General features: G+C 51.7%; 1 pseudogene; it reads right to left on the bottom strand.

The window, feature by feature from the left end:
• Positions 1-9906, bottom strand: part of LOC112806490 (leukocyte immunoglobulin-like receptor subfamily B member 3) — a 13840-nt pseudogene continuing 3934 nt past the window's right edge.

A 9906-nucleotide genomic window follows, 5' to 3' on the forward strand; every position in this document is an offset into this window, starting at 1 on the left:
TGCTGGGGAGCTCATGTCAGCACAGACACACGTGTGACGTCTCTGCTCAGCTCAGGTCGAGGTCACGGTGGCAATGAGCCCTGAGGAGAAATACAGGCAAATGGGGAAGGAAACACAACCCTTCTCATGGCCCCGGATGTGGGCTCTCTCTCTATCACTACCTGCATGAACTTCTCTATTTTCCTGTGACACTGTCCATACCCCCTTTCTTGGGAACATCCCTGTGTGTCCCTCCTAGCTTCTTAATGCCCCTTGTTCCTGGGGCAGAGCCGTCCTCCCTGTTTTGGGTCCTGCCTGTAAGCTGTAGGGAACAATGGTAGATCAAAGTCCTGATCTGTTGGGGGAAAACTGATCTTTATTAAAATATTTTTCTACCACCCATTACCTATGTGAATTGAGCAGTAATGTTTGTTGTAATCAGGTATTTCCCCCCATTTTTTATTTTTTACTTTTTTGGAGAGAGAGAGAACATGCATGGGCAGGGAGGGGGGTAGGGCAGAGGGAGAGAGAGAATCCCAAGCGGGCTCTATGCTCAGCCCAGCATGAGCTGGACGTGGAGTTCAATGTCTCGACCCCAAGATCGTGACCTGAGCTGAAAGCAAGAGTCAGACGCTCAACCTACTGAGCCACCCAGGCACCCCATTTCCCCCCTTTTAAAAGTTATTTTACATCTAAGTCTATGTGGGAGACTAAAGTATAATGTTCCTTTCCGTCTAGGACAGAACTGGACGGTATGAAATTCAGAACCTCATGCGTGTGTCCTTAGCAGATGATGCTCAAGGTCAGAGAGACTGATTTCCTGTAAATGCCTGGTTTTACAGAAAAGGGAAACCCATCCCTTGACCAAGGGGCATCCACCGAGAGCTCCTCCCCAGACTCAAGCTGGAAAGTTGCTGCTTGGTCTCTAGCTGAACTCCCTACCCCTTGTCTTCCTCCCCAGATGCCCAGCCTGCCCCAAACCCTCAACAGACTCCAGTAGATCGCGTGCTACAGTTTTCACGTCCTGAAGTACAGTTCCTCCCCTATTCCCAAATATACTCCGTTTTTGGTAATTCGGGCTTGCCTCGGTTTACCTCTTTCATTTAGGTTGACACCATAAAAGTCTGTGGGATTTGTAGCGATGTCCCGTATTTCATTACTGATGCTGGTGTCTTTTCTCTATTTCTTCTCGAGTGTTGCTAGGACTTTATACATTCTGGGAATACTCGATAATAAATGTTTGTGGCTTTATTAATGTTAGGGGACTGGATGCTTATGTTCTTCCCCCAAATTTATATGTTGAGGCCTTCATCCCCCGCCTGGCTGTATTTGGAAATGGGGCACCTAAGGAAGTAATTAGGATTGAATGAGGTTGTAAGGGTGGCCCTCAGGGAGCTCAGTGTGCGTCTTTCTCCACGTGCTCACACCAAGGAAAGGCTGTCTGCAACCCCCCGGGGTGGGGGGAGCCCCCACCAGACACCAGCCCTGTTGGCACCTCATGGAGACTTCTGTAGTCTGTGATGTTCGTCAGAGAAGCCGGAGCAGAGGATTGCAGACTTTGCTGCCCGAACCAATACCCAAGACGCGGGAGAGGCTGGAAGAGTTTGGAGATGCCAAACGGAAGATGCTGTGTGTGCACCGGCTGCGGGTAGAGATGCAGACGGGCAAGTCCACTCCTGCGGGACCTCAGGCAGGAATGAAGAACGAGGCATTGTATGAGGGAGAGAACATGACCCTTGTAACGAAGTGGCAGAGAACGTGGCTGAACCGTGTCCAGACGTTGGTGGAACGCAGAACATACGAGCCACATAATAGCACGCTTGGCGGTTGAGCTGCCAAAGCGAAATGCTGACGTGTGCCCGGGAGCACTCCCATGTGGATGCTCACAGTGAAACTGGGGAGGAGCGAGGTGAATGGAGGAGTGAATTGTTAAGCTAATGGGCCCTGAAGGGAGACCCGGAAGTTTCTTCCGGTGAAGGATCTGTGGGAGCAGAAACACAGCCCCGTGGGTTGGAAGGGGATGGAGACGGGATGAAGGGAGTTCTCAGATTCTGTAGGAACGGGAAGGTAGGCTTCTTTGTCTGCAAAAGGTGTGCTGTTTTTCCAGGAAAGGGAAGGACGACCCCAAAGGCAATTCAGAGATCGTCAGGGCTGGCCCCTCGGTTTCAGAGTTTGGGCTACTGGCTCGGTTTCCCCTGGGCAGGCTCTGCTCGAAGCCTTGGGAGTGGGACCCTCACAGACAGAAGGGCCCTGCAGCCCTGCCGAGCCATGGAGGTGGTGCCCCAGAGAGCCTGGCATGCAGGAAGTCGAGCCCAAGAGGATTATTCCGGAGCCTTAAGATCTGTGCAAGTTGCCTTGCTTGATTTTGAACGTGGTCACCTCTGTCTTCCTTCTATCGTTCCCTCTGGGGATGGGCACGTCACTCATCTGGGTCACGGGCTCACCACACCTGCAGACACCAGCCCTGTTGGCACCTTGGGCTTGGGCTTCAGCCTCCAGAACCGTGAAGAAATAAGTTTCTGTTGTTTAAGCCCATCCCCCCGCCGCAGTCCATGGTATCTTGTTATGGCAGCCCAAGCTCATACAACTGATTTTTATCTCTTTCATTCTTTATGATCAATATATGTTATCATTTTCACCCAGTGCCATGGGATGAATTTGCTGTTCTTTTTCTGACTCCTACAGATGTTGCCTGGACTGCTGATTTTCAGGCTCTCTTCTCTTTGTAATAATTTCATTCATAATTTTCCCATTTGAGGGCGCCTGGGTGGCTCAGTTGGTTAGACGATTGCCTTCGGCTCAGGTCATGAGCCTGGAGTCCCGGGATCGAGTCCCGCATCGGGCTCCTTGCTCAGCGGGGAGTCTGCTTCTCCCTCTGACCCTCCCCCCTTTCATGTGCTCTCTCTCTCTCTCTCTCAAATAAATAAATAAAATCTTTAAAAAAATTTTCCCATTTGATCTTGGCATATGACATTTACATGACCATGAAAATAAAAATCTGTGTTGATGTAGAATATTTGCATTGTCATTTAAGTAAAAAAAAAAAGTCTTATCTTCATTTGTGGTTTGCTTCTCTTACGTGCTGTTTTTTTTTGTTTGTTTGTTTTAGAAATAGAGCTGATATTTATCTTTATCTGCAGAATTAAGTGATTTCTAAAGCTCCAGGATATCCTGCTTGCTTATGAAAGGTCCCCAGGCGCAGGGGCATTAGCTGAGCGTCCACGGGGCGGGCGGGGGGGGGGGCAGTCCCAGGGCCTCCTGGGGTCTCTGCAATCCCCCTTCCATGGGGTGTGAGGTCTGGGTCTTTCCTGGGCTAGTGGACGGCCAGAGCAGCATACACACTGGGCTCTGCTGGGGGCTCCGTTGACTGGGAGGAAGGGGGTGCACTCGTCCCCTGTCCGAGATTTAAGCTGTTCAGCTGGGCATAGGTCACATCCTGGGGGTCTTCAGATGCTGCGGCCTGGAGGGCGGGAGAGTGGGAGTAAAATGTGTGATGGGTGGGGGAGCCAGGGTGCCGGGAGCAGCAAGGACGCACGTGTCTGTCCTGTTCCGCTTTATGTCCATTCTGTCCAGCAATCCCTCCGACGTGGGGAAGGAAGAGGGGCCACCGCCCCTTGAGGCCTGAGTGGTTCCCCCCCCGGGGCGGAGTCACCCCCTTGGCAAACTCACCGTCAGGGCCCTGCTGGGGGAGCCAGGGAGGGCGGAACTCCTTCACTTTGTCCCTCTTCGCTTATGTGTCCACCCAGAAGCCGGGGTCGATCTTAAAACCTAAATCGGATCCCGTGGATCCCTGGCTTGGACGTGTTTTCACTCGTATTTCCGTCACCCGGTCTAAGACAGAGCCTTGCCAAACACAGATTCCTAATCAGATTTGTCAACTCACTGAATGAATAAATGGGCTAAAGTGGGGGAAACTCAGAGTAGTCAGGATTTGGTTCATCTACTTCATTCGGTACCCATATACACACACAATAAGTGCATGCATAGATATGCACATAGACAGACAGATGGACAGACAGGGCACTGCCAGGGGGCCAAGAAGAGGACAGATCAGCGCCCTGCCCTGGAGGAATTCATGGCCATGGGGTTGGGAACCGCCCACAAACAAGGAAGCACTGATTTGGGGTGGTGGTAAGTGCGGTGGAGAGGCCAGGGGAGAGCCTGCTTCTGTTACAAAAAGCTCCTCCACCCCGAGTGTCACCACGCTGGCCAGGTGCTCTTTGCTCTGGGGGTGGGGGGGGCTGTCCTGCACGTCGTGGGGTGTGCGGCAGCACCTCTGGCCCCTCGAGACCATTGGCAACGCCCTCCCAGTTGTGATGAACAATGTGTCTCTAGACGGTTTGGGGAAGTACTGAACATCGAGGGAGAGACAGCTCTTCTGGGGAGACTGGAGACTTGGCATATGGCATGGGACATTGAAATGCCCAGTGGACGGACAAGAAGAGACAGCTCACAGGTGCTTGGATATCTGAGGCTGGTGCTCAGGCACCAGGCTAGAAATAGTTGTGGAATTACGAACATAGAGATGGTCCAGCCGTACCTGGGATTAAATAAACGTGACAAATAAAATACAGAATTGTCTCATGGTGAGGTCAACACGATGGCTGGGTGAGCTTCCTGCAGGACTAGGAGCTGAATGACAATCATTACACCTAAGGCACGTTATTGTGTAGTTCCATTGCATCTAAATCCACACAACCAGAGGGAAGAGAGTAAGTGGAGAAAAAGCCAGGCTGAGGGTCTCTGTTCATGGACAGACCATTCTATAGGGTGCCTTTGTGTGAATAAGAAAAGGCGCTCTGCTCAGATGCCACCAGTAGGGTCTCAGACCCCACAGTCCTTATTGTGCAGGTGCACAAACTGTACAACTGTCCCTGGCAGCACCACCATTACGAGACCTGGACAACCAACAGCTCAAAGGACCCAAATAAGGGGACCAAGAAGGAGGGGCCCATGTGGGTATCAGAAAAACCCAAGAAGGTGTCCCAGCAGCCTACATGTATCACCTTTCAAGAGGAAGGGTGAGGTCAGATGCTGCTGGGCTGAGGAATAGGAAGATGGAGAAGCAGCCCATACATTTAACTAATTAACAAGGCTGTGCTGGGTGCCCTGGACAGGAGCAGGGGCTCACCTGACTGTCCGTCTGTATGTCTTCCTCAGGCTGGGACTCTCTCCCCTCAGCATCTGGAGGACAAGAACATTCTATATCATGCCAAAATGCCTGAAACCCTGCAGTCCCACATGCCCCTTCCACCCTCAGATGGGGAGACTGAGGCCCAGCAAGGGGCAGGGATGTGCCTGGGATCACATAGATGTGGCGATTTTCGTGAGAAGCCCAGAACCCGGCCCAAGCACTCCTCCTGGTCTCCCACCAGGACCCTCCTTTTTACTCCGATTCTCCTCCTGGACAGGAGCCACGGAGCTGGACCTGAGGGGAGGAAAAGAGGGGCATTAGGCAGCGGTGAAGGGACTATGGCAGAGGTGGGAGGTTGGGGAAGCGTCTTTGGGGAGCAATTACCTTTTCTGCAGGGTTCTGTGTCAACTTCAGGCTGTGAGGCACCTGCGCAAAGTGAGAAATTACCTTCTAAACGACCCCAGAACCTGGCCCCCAGGGCCACGTTAGGATCTCAGAGGATCTGAGCCCTGACAAGGCTGTACACCCACCCTCCTCGATTTGGAATTCAGGGCAAACGACTAAACTCTAACACACAAAACGTGCATGGATGATTTAAATATATATTTTTATTTTTTAAAGATTTTACTTATTTATCTGAGAGAAAGAATGAGAGAGAGAGAGAGAGAGAGAGAGAGCACATGAGAGGGGGGAGGGTCAGAGGGAGAAGCAGACTCCCCGCCGAGCAGGGAGCCCGATGCGGGACTCGATCCCGGGACTCCGGGATCATGACCTGAGCCAAAGGCAGTCGCTTAACCAACTGAGCCACCCAGGTGCCCTAAATATATATATTTTTTAAATAAAACTGAAAGAATGTCTTTAAAAGTCTATGTCTGTTATTAAATCTCTTCATTCTGAATGATTTTATAATTATTATTTTTTTACAGAAAATATTTATAAGAACTGTATTTTATTCCTGCATCACCTTGACCTACATTTCTGCTTTGGTAATATTTTGCCAAAGAGGGACAGAGATGGACATGGATTTGGAGATACAGGCATGAGTATCACAGGGGAGGGGAGAAAGAAAGTGTAGGTCCGTTACATATGCATCTATATGCACACCCATACACGTATGCATGCACATAGACAGAAACAGAGAGAGACTGACAGACAGATAATAAGTAGATAGGTAGGTAGATCTTTTTCTGATATAATGCCCCCTCTGTCCTCAATACACCAGTGTGCACCCCCCACAAGCACGAACCCTCGTCTACATGACCCCAGAACTCCCAATCAGGAGATCTTCACTGATGCAACCCTTGGACCAAACCCACACTCCCGGTTCCTGTCTTACCAACTGCCAAACAGCGTCTTTTATTTTCCTTCTGGTTCTACCCAATGTCTACTTATGGATACCCTGGAAAGGGTGTTGACAAGGCTGTGATCACCTCCATCAATATCAGGAGCCCAGGATATCCACCTGTCCCATCCCTGGTGCTGAGCACTCCGAATGCCTGGTCAAGTAGGTGTCTGCCAGGTTTCCTGTGGTGAAGTCCTCAATCCTCCCTTAGAATTTGATTGGTATTTGGAGACATATTTGAGTATTCGTCCAATACCATGATCGTCCTCAAATATACCATAGTTATTGTTACGATGCACAGACGGCCCTCCCTGAGTCATCCACCATCATGGCAGCTAACTTATAACAATCTCCAATCTCTTCATTGCTCATCATTCTGCATCGATTCATTGGCATTCTACTCTAAAGCGTGCCCTTTCCCCCCGTGCATTAATTAATTTACTCTATAAACTAATGGATTTCTGCTTTAGTCAATGCACTGTAATTCCATACTTGGATGCTCAGATCATTCTAGATCTTTCCAAAGGGATTTCCTTTCAGCTGGCTCCTTGTTATTCTGACTTGTCTCCATCATTCTTGGTGAGTTTTTGCACTTTCTGGCACATTAAGATGCCCCAGCATCCTCCATTAGTTCTTCCCCTGCCCCAATCCGGAATAAAGAATTTCTCTGATGAACCCTAATTCCTTTTAATAGAGGATAGTAGTTAAAAACCAAGATCTGGATGATTGGCGTGCCGTCACCGTGTCTAGGTTTTATTGGTGGGTGTACCTGGGACACGTGTGTTTGTACCTCTATGCACAGACACGCCTACGACCATGTCATGTCCATCGATGTATATACATTTTAACGAGGTCACACTGGCATTTCCAATTCCAGTAAGAACAGCCCAGAGTTTATTCTAGCCAACTGCCTTTGCACATTTATAGATCCCTGCAGACCTTGAGTAACTTGGCTCCCTTCATCCCCCCTATATTTACATATTTGCTCAAAGCAACTAATCTCCCAACCACTGCCACATCCTCCCGCACTCCTCCCCACTGCTCTTGGCTGCAGGGGGATAACGACCCCTCCCATGACCCCCTTCCTCATCACCGGCGTGGCTCCTCAGGTGTTGGGTACACCCCTGCTATCCACCCTCATAACTGTACTTTGTGGGGATTCCAGCCTGTCCCAAGAAGGCTGTGATGGAAAGAGTTTCCGAGAAATGTTTTATTGTTTAATTTGGAGGGTTTTCAAAAACTGAGCATTTCTTTCTGTTTGGTGCCATATCTGGGCGGTGCTCTAAGAAGCCACTTCCTATCTTCAGAGTTAGGTCTCACCTCTCAGGTAGACCAGAGCTCCCCGTCTTCTACTTACCTGACTCGCAGCATTTTTTCTGGTGCTGGTGTCGGATAAGGAGGAAGAGGAGGGGAAGGAAGAGCAGAACGAGGAAGATCACAGGGACCTGGATCAAAATTCTCTGGTACTTGTGACCTGGGACGCAAGTGATATCATGAATGAACCAATGGTGTCAGTTCACTGAGCACCTACTGTGTGTAGACCCGTGCTGGGGTCTGTGCATTCATTACCTCTCATCCCCGTAAGAATCACGCACCAGGGAAATGCCACCCCCGCTTCACCCCTTTCACAGAGAAGGAAACCAAGGCTCAGAGAGATCAATCAGGTGCCCCAGGTCACTGGGCCAGGAAGTGGGTGGCAGAGCTGGGATTTGAACCCAGGACTCTGGGTTCCCTGTGCTCTCCTCACACTACCCACCCTAGTGGACAGCTGCTTCGGGCTCTGGGCTCCTACGTTGATTGGAATGGCCCAGTCTGTTGTCCCCATGTGCCCTGCCCTCTCCTGTAGCTGGAGCTGAATGCACCTCCTATTGTCAGAGGTTTTGGGGTGCTCAGAACCGTCCCTGTGTGGGACGGACTCCGTGCCTTCCGTGCTCTCCACGTCCAACCAAGACCCGTCCTCTGCCCTGCAGACCCCACATTCGCACGTGGGGTCTGACTGCACTTTTCAGCGAGCACATCAGGGAAGGGGTTGTGAGGATGCTGTGCACTCGGTGGGTCCATCCCACAGAGGGCTCTCATTTCCAGGATCTCACCTAAACCTCTCAGCAAACCCATGAGGGAGACCATGGGAGAAGCGCTTCACGGGCAGTGAAAGGACTCGTCTGAGGCCCCACAGCCCAGAAGTGGCAGATCTGGGATTTACATCCCACGGAGCCCGACCGTCAAAGCCTTGCTTATTTCTGTTTGATTCTGATTTCTTTCCACCAGGGCTGTCTGGATATGGCCAGGCTGAGCACCGCAGGATGGACGGAGGAGCCCTGGGGACGTCACCGACGTCACTGCTCTGCCCTTCCCTGCATCCTACAGCCCTCACTGCCCACCTTCCTATTCTGCAGACCTAAGGCAGCATCCCTGTAGGGTCGGAATGGACATGTCCTTGAGATCTGACCAGGATTCTCCCCCATCGCAAATGGAGAAACCGAGACCCCGATGGAAAGGGACACACCCCAAATCACAGATCCCCCCCCCTCAATGGACCCCACCGGGTACATCGTAAACCCAGGACAGGGAGGTGAGGCCATGGGGCTGCCGTGCTCCTCACTTCAGCCTGGTTACTCTCCCCTCAGTATCTGCCTCTGCCATAACTAACCCATCCCTCATCTGCTAGCCTCAGAGCCCCTGGAGCTTTCCCCCTGGCCTCTCTGCTCGACTCTCAGCCCCCAAGGACACAAGATTGTTTCTGAGTATCTCGGGGGGAGTTAGATCCCCTGAGAGGCTCTCAGACTCCCTGGGATGGTCTGTACTCTGACTTAAGAGATCCCAGGGATGCATCAGTTGTGGAGTTGGGATCTGTGGGTGGGGGGCTGAAGCCCCCAGAGGGTCCCGGGAAAGAGACAAGAGGAGGGTGGAGGGCTGGAGCTTCCCATAGAGACCCCCTCTAGGCTCAGACCCTCCTGGTGTATCTGCCCTAGGGCCCTGAAGACCCTTCTGCATGTACCTGGAGCTTCGAGTGATGGGCGTGTGGAAAGGGGCAAGCCTGGGGAGACAGTGTGGTCCTCCATTCCTCGGAGGGGTGGATGCCCCTCTGGGTGACCTTCCCTGTAGCACCCTCATTCCCATCCTATATTGTGGGTCTTCCAGACAGGGTCAGGATTTGACCACAGGACCACAGAGGGGACAGGGCTTGGTTCCTCACCTGATACCACCAGCTCCAGGGGGTCACTGGGGTACGACCATATCTGGGGGGTGTTGTTGTAATAACCATAGCATCTGAATGTTCACCTGGGGCTGGGGTTCACAGGGCCCACAGGGAACAGGGCCTGGGACCCCCCACTGGGGGCTGGCTGGGAGTCCAGGTTCCAGGAGGTCTGGCGTTCTCCTTCCTTCATCAGGATGAACCTGTGGAATCCCACCCACGAGCCACACTGGAGGGTCACGTTCCCTCCTGAGG

Source organism: Callorhinus ursinus, unplaced genomic scaffold, assembly GCF_003265705.2.
Source record: "Callorhinus ursinus isolate GAN/ISIS: 27379988/994484 unplaced genomic scaffold, GSC_fseal_2.0 scaffold106, whole genome shotgun sequence".
NCBI lineage: Eukaryota > Metazoa > Chordata > Mammalia > Carnivora > Otariidae > Callorhinus > Callorhinus ursinus.